The following is a 26885-nucleotide window of genomic DNA, read 5'->3' on the forward strand; positions in this document are numbered from 1 at the left end:
TAAATTGCTTTCCTCTAGTTAATGGAAGTTTAATGAATAATGTTTAATTGAATTAAACATTTGTTTGCTTATAAATTAAACATTTAATAAATAAAACATAATAAGCACCATATATGTTTCATGGCATCTAATACAGCTTGTCTGTTTTTTTAAGAGTCTACAGTCTCTTTCCCCCAAATATTAAGACATACATTACACAAAACATTAACACAAATTCCAAGCAAAAATACAAAGCCATCATTCCTCCATAGTATCCAATAACATTAACTTAAAGGCCTGTATTATAGAGAATGATTCTGGCCCACAATATTTCAAAGTTCAAAGCCTGTCTTTGTCATTGTCCCATTTGTCTTTCTTAACTCATCTCCCAGCTCCTGGGGCTCACCTTCCCAGTCCCAGTTATCCACGCCCTCATGGTGCCCTTGAGATGTCAAGTGAGCCCACGTTAGTGCCCTCTGCTCAGGACTGCCTTACACTGAAGAACCCCAGAGACTCAATTACTTCCTTCTTCTCTCTTTCTGACCCCCATCAAAACTTCCATTAACTAGAGAAAAGCAACTTAATTAAACTAATCCACACTGAATTACGAATGATTGATTAATAGACTACTCAACCCTCCCAGGGACATTTTTATTTAAAAAAAAAAAAAAAGGAGACTGAAATCTAAGTAAATCTGTAATAGACAGAATTAGAAACAGTTCAAAAAAGTAGGGGGAAATATATAGGTTTCTTCCAGGGAGATATGTTTTGATAGAAGGGCCTTCTGAGGGTCCCTTAAATTACCCCTGTTGGTGGCCACCTAACTCAGCCTCAGTTCCTGACTGGGGAGAATAAAGCATTGACTGAAATGCCCTTTTCCAGTTTTATAAGTGAGCAGCAAAGTACTCTCAAAGGAAGACATTTGACTTTGAAACAGACTTCAGAAGTTGAGGTATGGTTTATTACTCCTCCGGGTGAACTGAGAAATATAAATGCTTCTTTTAACTTGGAGTCAAATTCCCAAGAGCCATCCTTAAACACCAAATATCACTGTGACAAAGGTCAAATCCTCTGTCATGTGGAAATGACCCTACAGATACTCTTTTTAGATTAATCCCATGTTTTTTTAACTTTTAATTGGAGGATGAGAGTGAGCACCAGAAATATATGATATAACCACATATTACGGAGACACAAATGAGAATATAATGGCAGAGGAGCCTCTACAAACTTCAAGGTAAAGTTCAGGCTCTCACCTCATCTATCCTACCTTCTAGATCATCTACACACATGCGTGCGCGCGCGCGCGCGCACACACACACACACACACACACACACTCTCAAGTGATGGTAAAAATTACCATTTCCCAAATATTATTTACAGAGTATCCTCTTGAAATTTAGCTAAATATTGCCTAAACAATTTGGAATAACACTGATAATAAAAATGCTAACATATCTTTATTGTGACAAAATAGGTTAGAAGTAATTACAACTCCCTTTTTGCTTTATTTGACAGTGTATTTTTTTTTCCTGCCTTATCCCAGGTATAAAATACAAAGAGAAGAAACTGTTTCCTTTTCTCCTTCAGTTTGATATATGTAAATTGAAGATGATCCTCCGCTCTGGCTAATTATAAATTTTGCCCTCCTCCACAACAAGGTGACAACACAGACCTCTGTGGTCATGATAAAGGTCTTTAGCATTTTACTTGTTGTAACAGTTGTAAAAATCAACAACTTGACCCTCACCATGAGTCAACTGCATTAATATCTCTGGGTTCAAGATCCTTTCTGAAGAAATGTCAGGCTATACATATACCTATTCCTTGGTGAACTTTTTCACCGCATAAAAATATTATGCTTTGTCTTAATATTCAAAATTCACACAGTTGGCTGGATAAAAAACTACCACCCGAGAAAGAGATAGTTCCAATAACTATACCCCGAACAAGAAAATTTTAACTGATATTTTTTTTACTTTCAGCTCAAAAAGTAAATTCCTCTAAGTAAACTTTCTACCCCAAACCCTGTGCACCATTAATTTAAGATCTACCTTCTGAAAGCTTCCTATCCAATTGAATAGAGTGTTCCAGGGCAAGATAGCATATTTAACAAACGTATCTAATTTGTCCTGTTTTTTTAAGACATGAACCAATAAAGATAGGGAAGAACAGGAGAGAAAACAATAGCAGCTAAGTTTTGGAAGGTGGAAAGCAGGTCCACGAGCAGTAATTAAATTACCAGACCCAAGAGAGCTCAATCTTAACTGGCAGTGGGAGAAGTCAAGAACTAACTAGTTACACAACAGATTCCCCAAAATGTTCAGCAACTGGTAGCACCAGCTTTTCTAGAACTGAGAGTAAAGTGGGGGAGGCAGGTGGAAACCTAGGATCAAAGCAATTTGAAAAGTGGTTAGATACCTCCATGTCTTCCCCTACTCCACTCTACTGAGTAATGCCCCTCACCCCTCCCACTGAAGCTTGAAAAGCGTAAAACAGAAGGTCTTTGATTCAACAGTCTTACACAATTCACAGTGCTCACGTACCTCTGAAACAAGTAATACGTTATATATTAAAAAAAAAAAAGGAAGATAGCAGGAAGGGAAAAATGAAGGGGGGGGGAATTGGAGGGGGAGACGAATCATGAGAGACTATGGACTCTGAGAAACAAACTGAGGGTTCTAGAGGGGAGGGGGCTGGGGGGATGGCTTAGCCTGGTGATGGGTATTAAAGAGGGCACGTACTAAATTGAGCACTGGGTGTTATATGCAAACAATGAATCATGGAACACTACCTCAAAAACTAATGATGTAATGTGTGGTGATGAACATAACATAATAAAATTAAATTAAAAAAAAAAACAGAAGGTCTTTAAATCGGGGAAATCCCAAGCAACTGAGGACATGGGAAACTTACTGAAAACAAGGAGATTAAGTAACTGTACATATACATACAAGGTGCTGAGATATCTTCCTTCCACCCCCACAGCCCCTTTCCCCAGATAGCTGACAGTTAGAACTTTTCCCTCCAGAAAGGAGATTGATTTCTCTAGGGAGTTAGATCAACCCAACCAATGACCCACTCCTGTCTCCCACAGTAAAAGTTAAATTTGACATTACTAAAATGCTTGGAGCTTCCAAGAAGCTTTTCAGTCCCCTATTTAGGGAAGACAGACCAAAACAAACATCTTATTTAAGAAGCAACCTGTAGGACACAGAGGTTATTCAGGGAAAAAAAAAAAACTTTTTTAAAAAATCAGAGCAAGAAGTCAAAATATCTCATCCGTGCAACAAGAGATCAAAATGTCACAAATAAGAAACATTCAAAGAACAGCCATAAGAACTATTAGAAACTAAAAAGCATGATTTAAAAATCAGTATAAGGGTTAGAATATAAAATTGGAGTGAAATTTTTTTTCCCAGAAAGATCAAAAGGATAAGAAGATGTGAAAAAGAGAGAGAGAGAGAGAAGATACAAAAGGTAGGAGACCAGTCTAGGAGGGCAAACGACTATAAAGCAGGATTTCGAGGAAGACAAAACAGAGGAGAGAAAATCATCAACAAAGTAATTTGAGAATTTTTCATCTCTCCAACCAGACCAATTGAAATTCAAGAAAGAATTGAGCTGGATGCTGGCTGCTCTCTAGGGCAGTTTCTCCACATTTAATTTTAAGTAGAAAACAAATCTAGATCTAAGCGGAATATCAAATATCTAAGCCGAATAGAACAGTTTTCACTTAAATTATTAGAATCTTATTTGACTCATCTTTATACTGAGCTGGAACAAACTGACCCATCTCTCAATAAGGAATACTGAGAACTCTCAATATTTAAAGAACTTTCATTGGTTAGTCCACAATAATGTTTTTCTCTCCCTAGAAAAACAAAAACCAGCAGGTGGCAAAATTATTATTCCGGAGTCTTTAGCACAGATTGCCTCCTAGATTTTCTCATAACTTGACAAAGTACGAAATCTGCTCTGACCCATTTAGAACCCCAAAGCTTCATTACAAACATCCCTAAAACTGGAAATCTGCGATTCATTAGGAACATGCTGGGATCCAGGGCTTCATGAAGGAGTTGCCTAAATTGTTTGAGGCAGTTGAAAAGAATCTTCTGAATTCCTTCATATTTCTAAAAATAAACAGGAGACTCTCTGGATAAGCTTAAGATACAGAAAATCAAACAGAGGCTGGGTCCTAAGTTCTTTAGTGCTCATCAGAATAAAACCTTTTGCACACTACCCAAACTTCTCAAATACAGAGAATTATGTTTAAAAACTGCAAGACATTCCAAAAGGAAATATTGAAAAGCAAATTTCCATCAGATATTGATCACGTAATTTCACTCCAAAATAATTTATGTTGATATTTCCCTATTATAAGTCATAGTAGAAGCCTATAACTTCCTCCCCTTGAAAACATATAATTGGCTATGCTGTCCTGGAAACAGTTCTAGAAAACAATGATCTCTTATCACCACAACTATATTCGCAACCTGTTCCAGAAGAACCACCCGGTCTCTATATCAAGCTAATTGCCTTAGGTCGATAGGGTAAATTACTAAAGATGGACAAAGTGATGTTTTTATACTTTATCACTTCAAAAGTGTAAACATTACATTTTTTAGTACATTTTCAGAACTCCAGGACAGATTTTTTTCATAGCAAATCACAAATACCAACCAGAGGTCTGGAATGGTTACTCTGGTTATTCTAACAATCACTATTCACCTCTGTTCCACTTCACTTAGGAACATTTGGGAATAATTTCTCTAAATGATTTCTCTGATCTATCTCTTTGGTCTATCATTAACATTAGATCCAATGGACAGAGACCATCAATAGTAAAAAAAAAAAAAATGTATAATGCTCACATAGATCCTATATATTAGGACATGGATTGTTTAGTGATGGAACTGACTTTTAAAGGAAAGTGACAAAAACAATAGTGTCCTATTCTTTGAAAAATGACATAATTTTATTTTCTCAAAGGAGTGTTGGTCTCTGCTGACAACGGTTGTAACAGCTCAGCATTAACACTAAATGTATTTAATCTGGCAAAATTCTTCAACTTTTAAGTGAAAATTTTTAAGTACCCCAAACTAGTGAATTAGCTCACAAGGCTACAAACTCTGAGAGCTAATTGACAACATTTTTCCATATTATAAAACAGAAAACACTGTTAATAAATCTCAACACCTCTAAGCAAAAGATTCTATCAATATAATTTTGTCAAATCCTAAAAAAAATGTATTTCTTCGGACAAATTCCATGACAAAAAAAAAAAAAAGTACCTTGCAGAATTGAAAAGCTTTTAAAAAAAAAAAATTAATACTACTTACCCCAATTGATACTGCTTAACTACTTACCTTTTGCCTTAGCTCCAATGAAACTTATAGAAACACTGCCCCAAAGTGATAATGATCTCAGTTGCTTGATAGTACCCAATCCCTATATTCTTCCTTTATTCTTCTTTTAATCTGTAACTATCCAACCTTAAAATTTTTGTTTAAAATTTTTAAAACCAATTCCAAATAAGTCATGAATAATTGAGATAGTTTTCTAGATCCTGACAACCTTGTGGTTATTTCCTACTTCTCCCATATGTCTGTCTTCATTAGACACCCAAAGAATTCTAGAATCAGAATATTTCCTTGTGATGTACTAGATGATAACTGGCTGCTACTATAGAACTACTTATATCACGATGAGCCCTTCTGTTCCAGACAAGAATACAGGCTAACTTCCTTGGTGAAGAATACCAAATCTGACCACAGAAAAGAGTAAAATGCCTCACAGAAGGAAAACTCCACTTTCAACAAGATTTCAACAAGATTTAAAAGAATCAATAAAAGTTAACTGAAGGACGAACACTCCTTATTTTTCATTTCTTAAAATATTTAACATCATGTAACAGTATAAAATTACAGTTGTCCATGATGATTAAAACTTCAGTATTTAGGGCGCCTGGGTGGCTCAGTTGGTTAAGCGACTGCCTTCGGCTCAGGTCATGATCCTGGAGTCCCAGGATTTTCTCTTTCCTGCAACATTGTTGGTTATCACAACTGGGTGTAGGGCTACTGACATCTACACAGCTACCTATCCATACATGCATAGGAGAACTCCCCTGCCCCCCATAATTATCCAGCCCCAAATGACTGTTCTGTGGAGGCTGAGAAACCCAGCTACAAGGACTAACACTCAAAAGCTCCTATTAGGTGTTATGCCTCAGGCTGCAATAAGGAAGGAGAAAGGAGAACTCGGGCTGACACATAACTCCTTCTATGGTCAGGTTAACCCTGGAACTTATTCTACATTTTGGTACTCAAAGCCCATACCGTAAGTTCTCACTCTAGTCACAGAGAATCTTCTTTATGCCTTTCCAAACTAATGCTAGACGATTCTTCTGTATAATTAAAATTAAGTATAATTTTTAATAAAAGCCCTTACACTTATGTCTGTTTTTAACAAAAGCTCGGAGAAGTTCAAATAGAATACATCTTACCAATCACTAGTTTTTCAAGGTCCTCCCTTTAAACCATTTAACTTTTACTCGCCAAATGAAGTTGATTGTTCATCTATAACTTTCATGTTTTTATTAGAGTTCTGACAGTTCTTAGAAACTTCAGCATTGATCACAGAGAAAGATGTTCTAAATTGCAAATCCAATGTCCTCACTATATTAAAAACTGAATAGCGTCACAATAGAAATAACAGAAGTTGAAGTCCTCTGATCAGATGCTTCCTCTAAAATATGAAAATACTAGACAAACTTTAAGCTATGCCTCAAATTTATATGCTTCCAAGCTATTCAAATATAAAACAAGCACTAACAAATGGGCAACCTTGTCCATTGCAAGGCTAATAAATCAAAATCACCAAGGTAAGTTAACTGCATTTCCAGTGGATGCAGATTTATCATCAGAGACCTGATAATCATGCAACCACTAGAAAAAGCAATGTGTTTTCCATGACCTTGGTCATAATTCACCAACACTGACTTGTAACTTTTCACTATTATGTCACACTGGGCACACTCTAAAAAAGATTTCAGGATTTTGGGACTTCTGAATAAAAAATATGCATGTGTTCATCTGATTTCTTTTTTACATTAGAACTCAGTATAGAAACCATAAACATCTGATACCTGAAAAATAGAACAGTGGATAAGAAAGCTGCAGAAAAGCAGGACTTAAATGCCTTGGAATTTTCCTGAAAATGAAAGGCTGGCTAGAAATTTGAGTTAGTCCAAATGCAGAAGCCCCCAAACTTTCACTTTTTCAGCAATAACTGTATCTCTTACATCTGGCAATTTCTTTTAGTTGAATTCCCCACACCAAACTGGTAATAAAGCAAGCAGGAATGTCATCAAGATTGAAATAAAATCAGAGAAGCTTTCAAGCATTCCATTCTATAAGCAGTTTTATTTTGATCTCCACAAGTGGAGAAAGGCCTGGCTGCCACAAATGTTTCCAAGACAGGGAAAGTGGTTAAGAGAGGCTGATACCTTTCTAGGCTTTTCAGAGATTAATCAAAAGTATAGCAAATCCCTTCAAGAATACAAGATGGAGGAAACAGGGAATAAGTTGTTACAACACTGGGCAACAAGTCAAGGTAATATATTTACCAAACTTGCACCTTGGCTTCCAAGCTTAGAATGAGAGAGAATAGAAATGATGAGATTTTTTTAAGTATTTAAATAAAGAGGTTTTTGTTTTGTTCTGTTTTGTTTGCTTTTTGTCTTAGAACAACAGACCAAATATCCAGAGGATAAAATGATGGAGAAGCACACTATTTGAAGAGTTGCTTAAAATTGAAAGCCTGAATTGGAATCCTGATTGGAATTCTTGCTGGATGCATAACTTTAGGCTAGCTGGTAATCACTCAGAGCCACTGGTTTTTGCTGTTGTTTGTTTTTTTGTTTGTTTGTTTTGTTTTAATTTTGATTTTGGTTTTGGTTTTAAGCTATAAAATAGAGATTATAAAATCTATCTTTCAGAAGGATTATATGGGCCAATATATGTAAGCAGTCTGAAACATGTGTTATATAAGAAAGTGTACGGCGTTATTAACTCTCTACAAAGTTAATTAGGGGTCTCTGTGTCAGAAGACAAAAAGCAAAGACAGAAGGTGGGCAGGAGCCAGCATATTGGGTTCCACATGCCTTGCTGGCCCTGAGTTTTGATGAGAGCCCAGACAGCAACTACTATGGAGCTCTTCTGACTGCTGGGTGGGAAATGAGTCTATTGGAAAACTCAGGATTCTAACACTAGAAGCTAATATGCCAGACATAACAATCCAGTTAAGGTGGTTTTATCACTACCTATTAGAATTCTCATTTTACAGCTGCAGGAACTAAAGATCAAAAAAATTTAAGAACTTGCCGAGGTTACAGGCAGCAAATTGGAGGCATGGATCGTAGAGATATACTAGAAACAAAAGCAAGCCCAGAGTAAGCATCAATGGGCATACACTGGGTTTTATCCATAATGAGTCCTGAACGCTGGCTTCCCATTAAGAGCTTGAAAGGTGGGACTAACCATCCTTCTAGACACACCTTCCCTTTGGCACCTTACCCTCCCTCACTGGGTCAGCATCTGATTCTCCAAGCAGGGCTGTGGGAGAAGACCAAAGTTTTCACAAGGAAGCAAAGATGAACAGCAGAATTAGGTTTCAGGAGAGTCAAGCTTGAATAAGTGAGATGGCCAAAGCAAGTATACAACACCGAGACAATATCTGAAATTATTTTTGTTTTTGTTCTTTTCCCATAATATCTGAGAGTGCAAAGAATTAAAACTGAAGAAGTCAATTTTCACATCAGCAGGACGAGAAACCACAAGGGCTGGAAAACTCAAGGCAAAGCCCAGAAATCAGGAACTAAATACACTTGGGTATGAATTAGAAAACCAGAAGCAAAAGCAGAGTGAGAAGGTGCAGACAGTTTCCTCTGAACAGGAGGATTCAGACACACTGATGAGTGGAGAGGAGTCAACATCCTGGACGTCAACTCTCAACCAGTGGATAATGGAAGCCCATGGATTCTGCTCCAGTCTCCTGTTCTTAAGGTAGATAATTCTGAGAAGCACTCTGCAACCTTCTCAGAGGTTCAGATGGAAGACTACCTCCTCTGTCTATAGCAGCAACCTTAATAACACATCCTTACATTGTTGGGGTTTTTTTTTTCTCTTTCTCTGCCCCACTATCTCCACTCTCATTCTACAGTGTCTCAGATAAGGTAAGAAATTTCTGTTTAGATGTCCCAAGACAATAATTTCTGCTGATAAGGAAAGTTTTTTATAAAAGAGACCATAACTCCTACTTTGCCAAACAGCCCTATTCCTTGGTATGATAGACATGTAGGGTCTGCAGAAAATTAGCAAAAATGGAAAGAAAACCCCACCATTATCTACCCTGTCCCAGAGGAAGGCACACTGCTCTGGGTGACTCAAGATCACTATAAATGACATCAGAGCCCAGGCCCAATATGGTTAGTGTATATAATCTACTTAGCATTGCACTAACTAGCAGATAAAAAAGAGGGAATCATTGTGGCTTCTTTTGTAATTCGGCAATTTGTGTATTATTGCAATAAAATAGAATTTGTGGTTCTATCGCAATAACAGGATCTTTCCTGGAGACAGAAGGCCTTCTCAAAATTGGCAAGCCCTTGGATAGGAAATTCTTTTGGGACAAACATGAGGGAAACTGGCAAAATAGACGCATTGGAGTGGAAGGAGGAAAATAGATATAGAGCTCTATGGATCTGATGACCAAGTTCTGTCCTCAGGAGCACTGCAAATGCCATCAAGAATAACATAACTTAAAAAAAATAGACATACAAAAAAATTGCAATGTCCAAAGAAAACAGATTGGTTAAATAAATTATTATGGTAAAAAAAAAAAAAAAAGAGTCCAGGCCTAAAACCTCCCAGTTTGCAGAAAGTCGAGGTGGAGAAAATGCACTGGGATGAGTCATATCAGAAGGCTTCCTCTGAGCTTGCCTCACCTTGGCCTTCTGCTGAGTGGTGGTAGACCCTCTCCTCTAGGCATAATGGGCACCCCTAAGTGCTATTCAACAGCAGTGGCAGACTTGGCAGAAGGGACAGGAGATGGATAGACTTTGTCAGGTCAAGTAGAGTTCTCTACCTCCTTAAAATTGTCCAGCCAGAGGATTCCCTCACAGTCTGGACTCTGGCATCTGGGATTCTGCACGAGAATACTGGCATGGCATCTATGATCTCCTAAGTATACCTGCTGCAAACATATTCTGTGTATATCTTTATAAACTTCTCCAAATGCAATAAGTATTTATTATCAAATTTTTAAGCATCTTAAACGATACCTATCAAATATTTTATTACATTTGCAGTAATTTATAAAGATATATATGGTAAAAGGACAAAAATGAGAGGACATCAGGGTAGAGCATATAATGGAAGACAATAAGACAAAACAGATGTAACAGATAAACCACCAGCTGGCCTAATATTTTTAAGGGAGAAAGGGAATATCCACAAAATTAGGGACAAGTAATAATAATAATATAAACATTTGTGGAGTATTTATAAATGCCACTGTTCTAAGCACTTTTCACATACATTGCCTCATTTCATCTTCACCACAACCCTATGAGGTAGGAACCACTTTTCTCTCCATTTTATAGTTGGAGACGCAGGAGAAATAAAGTAATTGACCTGAGGTCACACAGCTTATAAACAGTGAAGCTAGGATTCAAGTCTAGGCCGTGTGGCCCCTATGTGCATACTCTTACCTATTAACGTGCTGTCTGCTGACCCAGAAAGGGAAGGAATCAGAAACGCAAAGGTTTTGAAAAAAAGTGTAAGAGGCTACTTTGAACAATACCATGCTAAAAATTTGAAAACCTGGGGATATTCTTACAGGAAAATGCACACTCCTAAAATTGACCACATAAAGGAGAAGAAAAAAAAAAAACCTAAAACCATGGGGAAAAGATGAGGAAATTGTCACATATCTAGATTCAAAATTATTTCAATTTTTCAAGGAAGATACAATTAAGATATTATTTCAAAAATTTCAAGGCATAGAAGAAAAAAAAAGAAAGAAAAAAGGTATGTAAACGTATTTTCTGAGTCAGGCATAAACTTGTGGTGGGGGGGCAGGGCGCTGGGTGGCTCAGTCTGTTAAGCATCTGCCTTCGGCTCAGGTCATGATCCCAGGGTCCTGGGCTCAAGCCCCACATCGGGCTCCCTGCTCAGCAGGGAGTCTGCTTCTCCCTCTCCCTCTATCCCTCCACCCTGCTCACGCTCTCTCTCTCTCAAATAAATAAATAAAATCCTAAAAAAAAACTTGGTATCAAAACCTGACAAAAAGATGACAAAGGCAGAAAACAATGTGTCAGTTTTGCTTAGAAATATAAATGCAAGCCTTTTATGTAAAATATTAAAAATTTATATCCAGCGACTTACTTATGAATAACATTAAAACATTTAGTTTTTATACTGAGTGCAAAAAAGGTTCAACAGTAGGCTATCTATCAATAAAAATCATTATAGTGCAAGACTAAATAAGAACAATAATTGGGTCGTTCTAATAGATCCTGAAAAATGCATTTGAAAAAAAAATTGACATCCACAATGATATACTGTTTAAAGATTTTATTAAAGACAGAAATTCCTTCAACATGATCAAAACATTTTCAAATAAACACAAAAACAAATATTCTTAATGATGAAGCACTAGCCTCATTCTCATAAGAAATAGAAATAATCAAATCTTCTCTTATTCTATTGTAAGAATATAAATGAAGGAGAACAGAAAATCTAGATATATTGGAGAACTAAGTGGAAGACAAAAGGGTAATTTCAAATAAGTGGGAAAGAATGAATTATAAAACCCCAATTATAATTGTGACAATTATCCTCTATTTAGAAAAAAAAGAAATACTACCTCACACCATAATACACAAAAATAAATTCCAGAAGCAATAAAGTTTTATGTGTTAAATCCAATAGCATATTTTAAAAACTACAACATGGGGGCACCTGGCTGGCTCAGTCAGCGGATCATGCAACTCGATCTTTGGGTTATAGGTCTGGACCCCAAGTTGAGTGTAGAAATTACTTAAAAAAAAATCTTAGAAAAAAATTTTAAATAATAGAAACTACAATATTTTTATTTGACACTGTTCTTTCTAAGCATGAACTGAAATTGAGAAATCATAAAGGAAAATATTAAAAGATTTTACAAGTAGAGAGGGGTTCCTGGATGGCTCAGTAGGTTAAGCACCGACTATTGATTTCAGTTCAGGTCATGATTTCAGGGTTGTAAGATCCAGCCCTGCATCAGGTTCCATGCTGGGTGTGGAGCCTGCTTAAGATTCTTTCTCTCCCTCTCCCTCTCCCCCAGCCCCCCCCTACTCCCTCTCTCTCTCCCTCTCTAAAAAAAATTTTTTTACATGTAAAAATTACAATTTCTGTTCAAGAAAATACACCATAGTGTGCCTGGGTGGCTCAGTCAGTTAAGTGTCTGCCTTCGGCTCAGGGTCCTGGGATCAAGCCCCACATCAGGCTCTCTGCTCAGCAGGGAGTCGGCTTCTCCCTCTCTCTGCTCATGCTCTCTCTCTCGTTCTCTCTCAAATAAAGTCTTTTTAAAAAAAAGAAAAAAAATACATCATAAACAAAATTAAAAAATAGAAAATATTGGGGAAAATATTGTAGTACACATGACAAAACGTTAATATCTTTAACCAATAGAGTACTTTAAATCTATTTAAAAAGATGAACACTACAGTTTAAAAATTAAAAGACATAAACAATTCATGCAAGAAAAGCAAATGACCAAAAACTATAAGAAAAGATATTCGATCTCACTAATGATTGAAAGATAATGATTAAAACAACAATCTGATAATCACCTATCTGTAAAAACTCAATACAACTGTCAATGCACAGTGTTTGTGGGGAACGTTATAGACTGATAATGGGCATATAAATTGGTACAACCTTTCTGGAAAGAAATCTGGCAATCCGTATCAAATTCAAAAATGTGCATGCCTTCGAATGTGGCAATTCTGCTAGGAATGTTTCTAAGGAACTAATCTAACAAGCATTCAATGAATTATATACAAAGATATTCCTGAAGAATTACAATGGCTTTTTAAATTTAATTTAATTTGTTGTCAGCTTTACTGAGATATTGACATATCACATATGTAAGTTTGAGATGTTCAATATGATGATTAGCTACATGTATATATTGCAAAATTATTACCACAATAAGATTAGTTAATATCTCCATCTCTATTCCTTTACATAATTATGATTCTCTGTATGTGTGCGTGTGGTGACAACATTTTAAGATCTATTCTTTAAAAAATTTTCCTGGGTGACTCAGTTGGTTAAGCGACTGCCTTCGGCCCAGGTCATGATCCTGGAGTCCTGGGATCGAGTCCTGCATCGGGCTTCCTGCTCAGCGAGGAGCCGGTTTCTCCCCCCCTCTCATGTAATCTCTCTGTCTCTCTCATTCTCACTCTCTCAAATAAATAAATAAATCTTAAAAAATTTTTTTTCAAGTATATAATACAGTTTTGTTAATTATCGTCATCATGCTCTGCCAAACAATGGCATATTTAAAACAACATAAATGGCCCTCAATTTATTGGTCAAATTATAGTGTTTCCATAGTATGAAATGTTATTCATTTGTTTGGAAAAATAAAGTGGATCCAGGGATGCCTGGGTGGCTCAGTCGGTTAAGCATCTGCCTTCGGCTCAGGTCATGATCTCGGTCCTGGGATCGAGCCCCGCATCGGGCTCCCTGCTCAGCAGGGAGTCTGCTTCTCCCTCTGCCTGCTCTGCCTGCCACTCCCCCTGCTTGTGCTCATGCTCTCTCTCTCTGTAACAAATAAATAAAAATTTTATACAATAAAAAATTTTTTAAAAAAAATTTTTTTAATAGAATAAAGTGGATCCAAATTTAGAAATATGTTCATGACATACTTGATTAAAGTAGGCTAGGAAATAATTATTAATAACATAATATATTTTATATGTAACTAAAATGCATTTTTTAAAAGTCTGGAATGGTGCAAACAAAAAAGAAGAAAAGAGCTTGGAAGAATGTAAACCAAGGTTTATATAAGCATGGTTGTCTATAAATAGTTGGATTATGAATATTTTTTGTTTTCTTCCTTTTGTTTCCATAGTTCCTGATTTGTCTTTAACAAATGTGTTTTGCCCTTGTAATAATTAAATTTCTTACAATGAAAGAACCTAGATTAAAATATCAACCTATTTTAATAGACCCATAAACAATTACAGAAAACCAATCTGTTTTTATAGCAGAATACTGGGGTTTTTTTGCTATTATAGCAAAATACACCTACCTTCCTAGTATTTTTTTGCATTTAGGATAATTGATTAGTCACTTTTAAAAATGTAAAGTCAAGGGATACAGTTAATACAAAATACTTAACCTAGCCCTTACAATTTTAGGTTTTTTCCAAAGTAAAATTATAAGTTTCTTCACACATCAACTTGATTTTCAAGTGACATGGGTAACTCAATGTTGGTCTCCACCATATGCTGTTGATGGGCTGACTCATGTTCTACCAATGTAGAAAAGTGTCATTATCTACTGCCACACTAAAATATGAGGGCAAATTAATTATTTACTGGATGAACTATAATTACAGAAAACAAAAATAAACAGGGGAAAAATAAAGGATCCTGAAATGGACCACATCAAGAACTTTGTGTAAATGTGGAAGACAATAGGTTTTTCTGTTCACAGATAATAGCTGGATACCTCTGCAATTAATTTTTAAAGTCTCAAATCATGTTCTGGAATCACTCAATATCAAAACAAATTTGTTATTTTAGTCTCCACACTCATTGAGTCTTTCTCCAAAGAAGCTGCCAAACCCAGTACCAGCTGGCCCCTTGGGAACAAGATGAGGCTAGCTACAGATATTTCTTTTTGAACTCAAAATAGATATTAAAAGATAGCATTGAACTAATCAAACCTATTAATCTAAACTAAACCAATCTAATAGGGGCGCCTGGGTGGCTCAGTGGTTAAGCGTCTGCCTTCGGCTCAGGTCATGATCCCAACGTCCTGGGATGGAGCCCCACATCGGCTCCCTGCTCCACGGAAAGCCTGCTCCCCCCTCTCCCACTCCCCCCTGCTTGTGTTCCCTCTCTCACTGTATCTCTCTCTGTCAAATAAATAAATAAAATCTAAATAAATAAATAAATAAATAAATAAACTGATCTAATAAAGGTTTACCATCAAGAGAGTTTGAATTGTACAGTGAATATTTAAAACATTTCCATTTTCTTCCCCATAAATCTTTATCTCTTTTAAGTGTTCTGGTTTTTCTTAAACATTAATTATTGATAAGGGGCCCAGCAATTCTCCCGCTGCCCTCTGCCTGGCTCTCCTCATGTCATCAGAGGGGATCTTGGAAGCATTAGTGAAACCTGGATAAAACAGACACAGTAGCTCATCTTGTGGTACACAAGCTTCCTTCCTATCTTGCCACTTCCTTACCTATCTTGCTGGACTCTGTCTACAATGAAATTTACAGAGATTCAAGTTAATAGAGAGAAAATAGTAAAAGTATATGATTGCTAGAATGCTAGGGAGAATATAAATTGGCCCAACCACTCCACAGAGCAACACATAGCAACACTCTCTAAAATCTTCCTGCCCTTTGAGCTGGTAATTCCCCAGAACTATTTACATTCAACTAGGCTCAGCACAGCATTATTTGAGTCATAACACCCTCATTCTTTTGCCAGGTCTTTTCTAACTTTGATCAGGTGGTACTCTCATCCAAAATATACTCACTCGTCCAGAAGCAACAATGTTAGATCCACAGTAGACTGAGCAATGCTTCAGCCTAGTGATCTCCTATGATCCTCAACCAGGGTCCCAGGGGTTGTTTGGAAATGTGGAGAATGTTTGATAGTCCTGGTGGGTGGGGCCGGGGATGCTACATGTCTGCAATGCCTGGGCTATTTGTACTTAACAAAGAATTGTTCTGCCCAAAGTACTAGTAGTAGAAGCTGGTATTCTGCCCAGAACTTCTCTTCAAGGCCAGTCTCCCAGGGGCTGGGAATATTGCCTGCTTATGGTTCACAGCTATGATCCTCATTGAGCATTGCTCAAGGTTCCTGCACCTCCCAGGTGGAACCCATAGGTGATATTTGGCAGATAAAGGCATGCAAAGGCCTGCTTCCACTTGGGACAATTCCATAGGGCCTTTCTTTCCCTGTGGCTCCCTGTAGGATTGGCTTAGACTTCAGTTGGCTATCCTGCTGCAACTTAGCTTCTCCCTCTGCCCCATCCCGCCATCCTAACTTCATCCTAGGAGTATCTTTTGCAAACATCTACCAATAAATCTTGTGCACTCAAGTCTCCCTCTCAGAGTCTGCCTGCACAAAACCTGATTTATGATAATCCCCACTGAGATACACACACTGCTTTAGTTCATCTCCTTATTTTCCAGATGAGTAAAGAAGGGTCTAGAAAGGGTAAAAATCATGTTCAAAGTGCAGATGTGGCTAGTTCAGCACTCACTGCACACACTACACATTAAAAACTGTGACAAGCTTGAGAAATTGGGAGAGAACAGAAAGAGAAGGAAAAAAGACATGAAAATCTTTACTGTGGGTGGGGCACCTGGCTGGCTCAGTCAGAAGAGTGTATGACTCTTGATCTCAGGGTCATGAGTTCGAGCCCCACATTGAGTGTACAGATTACTTAAGAAAATTTTTTTAAATCTAAAAAAAAAAAACTTCATTGGGGGAAATCTTAAACAAAAATTTTAAAAAGTAATTAGATTTAACTATATGGAGGGGCTCAATTGGTTAAGCATCCAACTCTTGATTTCAGCTCATGATCTCAGGGTCCTGAGATTGAGCCCCACGTTGGGCTCAGCGCTCAGCGGGGAGTCTGCTTGAGATTCCTTCTCTCCTTCTGCCCCTCCCCATCCCCACACGCTCTCTCTAAATAAATAAACAAATCTTTAAAAAAATACTTCGACTTAACTATATGGAGAAATGCTTAATAATGACAGAGTCTGAGAATCAATATTACTAACTCACCGCAGTAACAGAAATCAAAAGAAGACTGCCCAAATATCTCAGTTTGGGGAAAACAATTTACTGGATTCCCTAACTACTATTAGTCTGCCTAAACTGTTCATATTTAGTGTGCATCACTGTTATGGAGCCAAAAAATGATAATTAGAAATTTTCCTCTTAAAGGAAACAGCTGGAAAGATACGGAGAGTATCCACAGAGGTGAGAGTGAAAAAATATCCCCTTCATATCCAACTCTTACTCCTCTTCCCTCTGAAAACATAGCTAGTTCTAGACACCCACTATCCACTAAAAAAGAAGTCTTTGATTTCCCCAGTGCTCTCTTCTAAGCCATCTGTCAATCTCTAAAGACATGTCTCTACCATAGCCAATTCCTCCACTCCTATTTTAACATAGTTTTTAAGTATGGCATTATAATATTTTCACCCTGCAACTTTTATACTTACAACATCTTGTTCTGTTCCCAGCGAAGAAATTTCCCCTATTATTTTCAAGAATCATGTAGACAGAATGATAATATTGCTTAAAGTTCCAGTCATAGCTTAACAATTACCTGCTAACCCCCACAAAAAAAAGAAAAACAAAACATACAGGTTTTGAAAGATCTTTTTTAATGTAAACCCATACTTGGAATGCAAAACTAAGTTGAAAATTACTAAGATTTTTCATTTTTTGAGTAAAAGAAAAAATCTCTTTATCACACATTTTTTTTAATTTTTTCAGAATCAAAATTAGTATTTAAAAGGGCAGAAAATAGGGGCACCTGGATGGCTCGGTCGGTTAAACGTCCGACTCTTGATTTTGGCTCAGGTCATGATCTCAGGGTCATCAGATCGAGCTCCATCTGGGGCTCCACGCTGGGTATGGAGCCTGCCTAAGATTCTCTCTCTCTCCTCCTCTGCCCTTCCCCCCCACCCCACACGTGCATGCTCGCTCTCTCGCAATCAAACAAATAAATAAATAGGCAGGAAATAAAGCACACTGAATGAATGGAATTATTACCAAAGCCAATATGACCAAAATAATTTTCCTCAAACCTCCATTTGAAAAGAATTTGATATTTTAATGCAAAAACTCACAGAAGTCCTTGTGTTTAACTAAGCATCTCAAAATATTGTGCCAAATATTTAACATTTATTTTAAAACATTTTGAATGGTACTTTTACCACATACATGTCCCAAAATAATCCTGAAAATGGTATTTTTTCTAACATATAATAAAAAACTTCCTGGCTTTCAAAGTCTGAGAGGCAGCCTGCATAATATACTAGATTCCTGTTTATTAGCTCATGATATGAAAAGAATTTTGTCCAATAGCTTCAGAGAAAATTACTAACTAGAATTTACTATTAATAATGTTCTCATTGTCTTGGTCATCTACATGAAGTACAAAAGGAAGCAGTTAGACTTACTCTTTAAAGCTGAAAAATGACAGGAGTTATTGCCAGACCCCACTCTGCTACATAAACTGGTTTTACTTCAAAGAGCACCATGATACTATTTTAGTCATCCTCCGATTCAACGGCCATACTCTCTTCATATTGCATAGAACAATCATATGTTTAATTAAATCAGGAAAAGTAATAAGCATTCTACATTTGGGGGTTAGGAGTATGGGCCTCCTCCTGTGTGAAACATGTCCCAGTTTATAGCTCAGTTGACAATTCAAAGGCTAAACCAGAAAAGTCAGGACAGCTTGACTTTGTTGTTTCCCAATTGTACAGCTTGCAATCTCTCTATTTCATCGAGGTAGCAGGGCACCATAACAGGAACAGATTGTTCCATGAGCAGAACAAAAACTGAACTGACAGCAGCTTTCTCCAAAAGTGTGACTGTTTTCCAAATGTGCATGCTCTAGTTAGGGCTAAGGTTATTTATTCAAATGCTAATAGAAATTATTGTGGCCACTAGCTTTCTAAGTTGAATTTAGAAACCATTGCTTTTCTCTCCTGCCTAAAAGATCTGGTCACATTTCTAGATCTTTTTCCTGGCTGTTAGGTCCTGAACCAAATATCCTCTTGTAGCTGTGCAAAATTGCGATCTGATGTTGATCACTGTTTAGTTTGGCATCAGTCCACAAACACTCACACAGTTAGAAAATAACTTCTTTGATATCTTTATAATTATGATTTAGTTCTTCTTTACTAGGTCACTTTTAAGACCAGTTCTAAGATGAAAGCAACAAAAAAAACTGGAAAACTTTGGATCATGGAAACAGCTTTCTGATAGATATTCTTTGTTAAGTCTCTATTAAATCATCCCTGGCTTTCCATTGTCCTTGTGATAAAATCCAAACTACTTAATTTAGCTTACAAGCTCTCCACCATCTGCCTTCTGTTACTCTTCCAAGGCCTCATTTCCCCCCTTGAACTCTAGCCTCAGCTTCAGGAAACGTCTTCCCATTCTGGAATGTACCATATTCCATCCTGCCTTCTAATCTGCACACACTCTTCTCTCCACCTAAACACTCTTGCTGGCAGTACTCCCACCCCTTTTGCCTGACTACCTCCCTTCTCACCCTATTTCTCTCTCTCTCTCTCTCTCTCTCTCTCTGATATATGTGTGTGTGTGTGTGTATGGAATTTATAAATATTTATGGAAATAATCAATTTCTGAAAGAATCAGTGATGCCACCAAGAGACTTACCTCTCTCAAAACATCTCTCTTCCTAAACATTCTCATAAAGATGCAAATACAAATTTTTAGAGAATTAACAAGGAGTCATTTGCCTGTAATCAATTTAGTAGTAATCAAATTAGTTAATAATGTGATGTGCTTTGTGAATATGCCAGGCAGAGAACAAAGCTTCAAGGTAAGAAGTGGGGCCTGGATAGGGAGCCCCCTTAGAGGCCCTGATCATCTATATCAGCACTATCAAACAGGGGACTATAGACTGGTGCTTGTCTGTGAACTCTTTGCTATAGCATAGTGAGGAGATAGGAGCTTGCACTAGAGTGTAAATCAACACACTGCTTCCTTCATTGAGAAAGTCTTGCTGCCAAAAAAAAAAAAAAACTAAAGCTGAATTAAACAGTGTGTTCAGTGACTTTGCATACCATTGATCGACAGCAAAATCTGAAGGTCCTAGAAACAAGAACTAAACATAATAGAAAGAACCATAAAAGCAAGAATAGATTTACTAAATAAAAGTTTTCCGTCTGTCAATTCTATTTAATGCCAGGCTTTAAATTATATCCATAACTGCATTCTTTGTTTTCTCTTACCTCTGGCACACTAGACCTAGCTATAATACTAACTAGGTAAATGAGGAAAAGTTTCTTAACTCAGAAAACATCAGTAAGACATTATTTTGCCACTCCCCCACCCTCAGGTAGCTTTGGCAATATTGAGAATTTTTTATTGTCACAGTTGAAACTGGGTGGAGGGGTGGAGGGCGGATGGACTTTTTTAAGAGGATAGCATTTAAGTGGATAGCGACTAGGGGTACTGGTAAATGCCCTACAAAGCACAAGACTGTACTTCCCCAAACAAAAAACCATCCAGTCCAAAATGCTACTCTTGTTGAAGCTAAGAAAGAAACCTTGCACACTAGATGGTCTCTAAAGTCCCCTTCATCCCTCACATTCTCTGATTATTTTGATGTTCACAAGAATTGTATTCATATTAGTGACCTAATTACAGAGCGCAAAAGTGACTTCTTTATCTAATGTCAATTTCTGCAGTGAAATATAATTTAGGCTATAAAGAGAAAAGGATAATCTAACTTCAGTACACATTCAAAAACAGAAATAGTTATAATGCTCAGCAAATTTCCATAATGTTATTTATTCTAATTGAATTAAAAAAAATAACAAGGGGGAAAACTGCCAGAAACTTCCGCCTAAACTGACTTAATTTTCTCTATCAGCTATTTGCTCAGTCCAGCTGTATTAAGAAGCTAAAAAACATTTAAGAAACCTAGATTCAGTCAGCACCTCTGTCCTGCTCTATTACGAAGCCTTAAGCAGGGTTCTATATTCTGGGCTTTAGTTTTTGTTTTTACTGGAAAACAGAGATACTACTTAAAGGCTAAAACCAAGAATGTTTGGCACAAAAATAACATGGTTTGTTGTATTCCTTGAGGCCTTTGTTTAAATTTTTCCGCAGTTAAAAAAATAACTACCATGAAATAAGTTTTACTCTGACATTCTCATGAGTGCCCTGCACTCTAAATAGAATGACTATTCCTTTTAGATACATTTTCTAGTGTATGGTAAATTTTCCTTTTTTTTTATTAAGTTAAAACACTACGTTCAAAAGAACATATATCTTATTGCATATAAATATTATTTCCTGATGATTTCTAGCGCCTGCTTGCTTAAAGATATCATTATGTCTGTAAGATTCACCAGACGTCAGATTTAGAGCCACTATGCTTTGGTGAAAGACCAAAGATTCTCACAAAGGAGTCAGTTGTGCCCCTGGAATTACACCCTTCTATTTGATCTGTTCCAGCTTTCTCAGCTGGCACGTGCATACTTGAAAAGAAAAAAAAGAAAAAAGAAAACCTCAAGTTCCCAGGATGGCCTTTTGTCTTTGGTCCTTTTTTGCAGAGAGAAGTAATCTTGCCTCCGCAGCTTCCACTATAGTTTTGTCGAGTGTTTCCAAAAGCACTTATCCCTAAATATTTGGATACTGCTCTTAAGTGTTCTTCAAAGTCATTAGATCTTTTATGTTCACAGCCCTAAACAGATAGGGTTTCGTAAGCCTTATATAAATATGAATGACTACATGCTAGGCATCAAATGCAAAATGGGCAATCAGGATTTTTATTTAAATTTAAAGGTGCAGGATAGAAATGTCAAGCCCACAAGCAAAAACTGCAGACCAGATCTCAAAAGGCAATATGGATTACTGGAACGGTAACAGATAAGTTTCCAAGTGTATCAGAATGAATAATGAAATCCAAATAAAATAATACTGGCACACTTTACAAAACAATAACCTCATTTTGACCTATTAATAGAATGTATTTCACAGCAAAGTCTCTGACGCCCCAGCTCTGCCTGTGAGATACGTGAGTAACTTGAACTCTGTATATTTTGATTTCCTTATCTGTAAAACAGGATTTTAAAAGTACTTACATCATAGAGTTAGTGTGAGTATTGAATGAGTCCACATGTTAACGTGTTTGCCCAGTGCCTGACACAGAGCATGCAGTTGATATACGTTAACTATTATTCAGAAAAATGATACAGAAATTACTCAAAGATCTAGATCAGGGGTTGGCAAACCACAGTCTGGCTCACAAGCCAAGTCCAGCTGGCCACCTGTTTTTGTAACCAGTTTTCTTGGAACACAGCCATGCCCCATTCATTTATGTATTGTCTAGGGCTGCTTTCACCCAACAACAGCAAAGCCGAGTCCTTGTGACAGAGACCATATGGCCTGCAAAGCCTAAAATATTTATTCTTTAGACCTTACTACGTCTATAGATCTACTGCCTTCAAAAAAAAAAATGGCAATGAACATGCTGATAATCATCAAGAAGCTGCACACAGGTCCCCTCTGCTTAAACATGACCAAGCTTTTTGGAAGTTCTACCCCTAAAAGGTTTTGATTCGAAAGGGGATTTGATTCGAAAGGGATGGGACTGGTGAGGGAGAGAAAACAAGGACATCCTACACAGATTTCTTCTTCCAATACTGGATTCTTGAGATTGAAAACCACTGTCGATCGCTTCTCGGCCTTTTGGCTAAGATCAAGTGAAAGCCACTATCGGGGCTGTTGTCTCTTTTAAGTGTTTAAAATAAGACCCTTGTGAAAGTAAAGTGTTCTGTAGAAACTACATAGAGTTGTGGTTAAGAGCACAAACACTGGAGCTAGGTTTCTTGGGCTCAAAGTCTGGTTCTACCATTAACTAGCTGTGTGACGTTGGCAAATTAATTCATCTCTCTGTGGTAAGGATTAAATAAATTACTAAAAGCACCTCCTACTTAACATCCGTAGTCCATTCCTAAAATTGAAAGCTGTGTTGCACAAATGCTCACCAGACTGTATTATTTTTAAATGAGAAAATCCCTATGTGTGTCCCACCTCACACACCTCACCCACTATACACACCTACACAACTACTATGTTCTGGCTCCACAATAACCAGTTACAGACAACACTAACCCTTCCTCTGGGTGTGCCAGTCCTAGCTAGGGCTTTTGGCACAATGCTGTCACCTTCTTAAAAAGAAACGAATGCGGTAAAACTGCCTCTTCATAATTATCAAAGTATCACTTAGAATTTAGATGTTCAAAACATCTTTCTGATCACTAAACATCATTCACAATTTGTTTTAAAAAAAAAAAAACTGTTGGCTTTGTAGGAAGTAACATCTTCTTTTCCATTTAATTGCTTTTCTCCGTTGCTCTGCTATTTCACTATTTCCTTCAACACTCTCTCATAGCACAGTTTTAGGCAAGGCCTCAATTCAAAAAAGGCACTGTGGAAAATTTGTTCGGGACCACAACACAGTGACACGATCGCACTGTGCACGAGGCGGTGAGGCCCCTCCTGGAACCTGCAGCATCCTAGATGCCCAACATTTCGGCTGTGCGAGACGTCTGCTCAAAATTCTGATTTTCTATCACTCTGGATTAACTCCAGACTTTTTCTGCACATCCTTTTGTTTAAAATGTGAGTTTTGTAAATATAATTTTTCCCATATAAATGCTGCCTGAAAAGTATACCCACTCTATCGAATTTAAGTATTAAAAACCTAACCATATGACCCCAAACCACCCCACGCCCCCAACTCTCGCCCAAACCCTCCTGCAACGGGGGCGCACTCACCAGGGAGTCCTAAAGCTCTGCTAGACATCACCACCGGCCACCTGGGCGTTGGGCGCCTTCAGCTTCCGGTCTGACCAAGCCCCGCCCCCAGCACAGCCCTCTTTCCTTCGCCCCTCCCTCCCTCCCTCCCCCCACCTCGGACCTCCACTCCTGCGGCTGTGTCCCCAGGGTGGTGCATTGTGTGCCCTGTGGTGTGCCATGTGGTGGCGCTTCCCAGAGCTCACTCAAGCCCACCCCACCCCCGTCCCTACCCTCCCCCATTACGTCATCTTAATACATACGTTTCTATCATATCAGATTGTTTAAAAATATCGTTTATATGTCTCTGCTTTACTGGTTTTGGTTCTTCCCATTTTTTATTTCTTCTTCAGGTCACTTCATATAATCAGGAGGCTGACATCAGTCACCTGCTGCAGTTTTAGTGGACATGCCTCAGTGACCAACCCCTCAGTGATTGGAGCGTTGGGAGAACAGACACCTTTTCTCATTGCTCTGGGTACTCCAAGTTCCAGTTTTTCAGAGCATATTCTCAGTCTCCCCCTCACACATCCCACCTGCTACATACAAATATCAACACATCCTCTATAGCCTCACTCCACAATAACCAGTTACATATAGTACTAACCCTTCCTATTGTGTGTCAGTCTCCACTGGGGCCTCAGCACAGTACTTTCTCCTCAAAAATAACCTAACAGTTTTGTTTATTAAGTAGTTAGGTCTAAACAACTTAACAGGCACTTATATACTAAGGACTTAGTAGCCTCTGAAAAAATAACGAACATTAATTGAAAGAAAATACTATTTCATTCTTAAATTACAGCAATTGCTAATGGGATTATGAACCTTTGGGGCACACTAGATTCTCAAATCTTAGAATCAGATTGTACATCACACCTTCCTTTCCTATTCCATATTGATTTTTCCGTGGTAATTTTTTTTTCTCAAAGGAACCACCCAAAACCCAGGGTTGTAACGATATGGCATCACTGAAAGGAATGTAGCAGTAATATTGAAACTGTGAACTACTTCAAGCTAATAGTGTGAAATTTCTGATAGATGCTAAGTATTATTGTGTTTCCTTGGATATTTTAAATATTCTGCAATGACCTTGTGAGTTCTTTCCAGTGCTTCATACAGGGTATGTCAGCACATGGTTTGAGAACCATGGGTTTAAATTCTGTGTAATGAAGCATAATGTCATGACACTGTGAACCAATTTATGGAGCAGAAGAGTATGTGTGCATAAGAGTGTTTGCAGTTACATTTATGTTTACATCTTTGGGTGCCATGTGATTATGGGAGCAATTCTTACAACCTTATAATAAGTTGACACTCTCAGAGTAAAATGTCCATCATGCCACTACAATGCATACATGTTTTAGATTTAAGATTTTTATTCCTCCAAGTAGGCACATTTTCTAGGTCCCAGGTTTCATTTTCTAACTCTCTCAGTTAACTTAAGGAGAAGAATATCAAGGAAAGATATTATTAATTACTAGATACAAGATTACTCCTTGCATATACCTAGAATGTGGGATTGTTTTGTCATTTGTGCCAATCAATCTGAATTATCAAATTAAAACAATGTTATGATGTCAAAAGCTGATTTTAGAATTCTATTACAGTTTATTTTGAAGAGAACCATGAAAGTAGAATAAATATATGAACATATTTGCTAATTCTGAATTATATACATCCCAGATGCATATGCAATTATGTAAGTTTGAATGTCTTATGCATAAAAAAGAAAGATCAAATTTCTTTTCAACTGTACCTCAAAGGATAACATGCAGTAGTTCTTCAGGCTGTGATCATTCACTACTCAAAAAAATGCATTACTCCTTTTTATAGATACCAAGTATATTTAAATTAAACATGTCTATATTATGACTGGATCATTTGTGGTAAATATAAAGCTAAGTCATAAGTAATTCAAAGTGGGCATAAGTTTCTTGTCTCTAAGCTGATCCAAACAAGCACAACTATATTTTAATAAATAAGACTTTACACAACTGTGCTAAAAGACTTGTATTTCTTCTCATTCTTCCAAATGATCTTTTGAAGCATTTTCTGGTTGATATAGCAAACAGATTTTATATTTGTAATTTCACTTCAGTTCAGGCTTGAACATGATTATTTTTCTGTTTACTCTCCAATATTACTCTAGTTCAAAGGTACTAACTCTTTGAACAAGTAAAAAATCCAATTATCAGTTATCTATATGTAGAAAAATATGACAGAATTTAATTTGTCTTACTGTATGCAGTTATGAAATCTGACATCAGTAGAATCTATATTTTTAAGCAGTTTATAGAAGACAGGTGAAGGAATGTTTACTAATATGATCCTCCTTGCTATAACCATCTTTAAGCCCGTTGAGATTTCGTTCTGAGCTTTATTTTTGCCTCCAAAACTACTGCATGTTGAACTTGTCTGTCTCACACTAGTCAGGAACTGGAGGCCTCTCAGAGACTGTGCTACAAAAGAATGGCAACGGGTTTTCAGCTCAATCCTATTTTATTTCTAACATAAAATCAGAAGTGCAAAATGAATTTGGAAGATTCCCCAAGCACATTCCCTTTCTTAAATAAAAAAAAGTACAGAGCGACAACAACAATCAAAAAAACAAAACAAACAAACAAAAGCAAACAAACAAGAGGTGTTCTGCCTATAAATGCTCAAGAGGGAGACTCTCTATAAATTTCTTAGAACAGTGTCTTGCACTAGGTAGCTATTAGTTATTATCATTTTTTTATTATTATGAGTATTGCTGGCTCAGTTCTTCCTCCCATCATTGCATGAAAGGCTGAGATGGCAGGAATTAAGAGAAATGGAAAATATCTGAAATTGTTTCAAAATAGTATCCCTGCTATGCAGACAACGGTGGATGGAAGATTAGAGTAAGCTAGGAAAGAAAGTTGTTCCATATATGCCCTCCCTCTGACAACATACTTATATTCCTTTATAAAGTTCACCGTCTGTTCAAATAATTATTTGGCAGAGGCTGAGGAAGAACACAATCATTCAGTTGACATA

The 26885-nt window shown here is 37.2% G+C and overlaps 1 protein-coding gene across 3 annotated transcripts in view; it reads right to left on the bottom strand.

Moving 5' to 3' along the window:
* IQCM (IQ motif containing M) overlaps positions 1-23904 on the bottom strand; it is a 453243-nt gene extending 429339 nt beyond the window's left edge. For 2 of the 3 annotated variants that reach the window (XM_027599770.2, XM_027599768.2), the window contains exon 1: positions 5350-5567. The gene's annotated coding sequence lies outside the window, so the exon portion shown is untranslated. Of the gene's footprint in view, positions 1-5349; positions 5568-23849 lie in introns of those variants that run through there. The other variant, XM_027599769.1, reaches the window with a different exon arrangement.
* Positions 23905-26885: the final 2981 nt, after the last annotated feature.

This window comes from Zalophus californianus, chromosome 2 (genome assembly GCF_009762305.2).
Source record: "Zalophus californianus isolate mZalCal1 chromosome 2, mZalCal1.pri.v2, whole genome shotgun sequence".
Classification (NCBI taxonomy): domain Eukaryota; kingdom Metazoa; phylum Chordata; class Mammalia; order Carnivora; family Otariidae; genus Zalophus; species Zalophus californianus.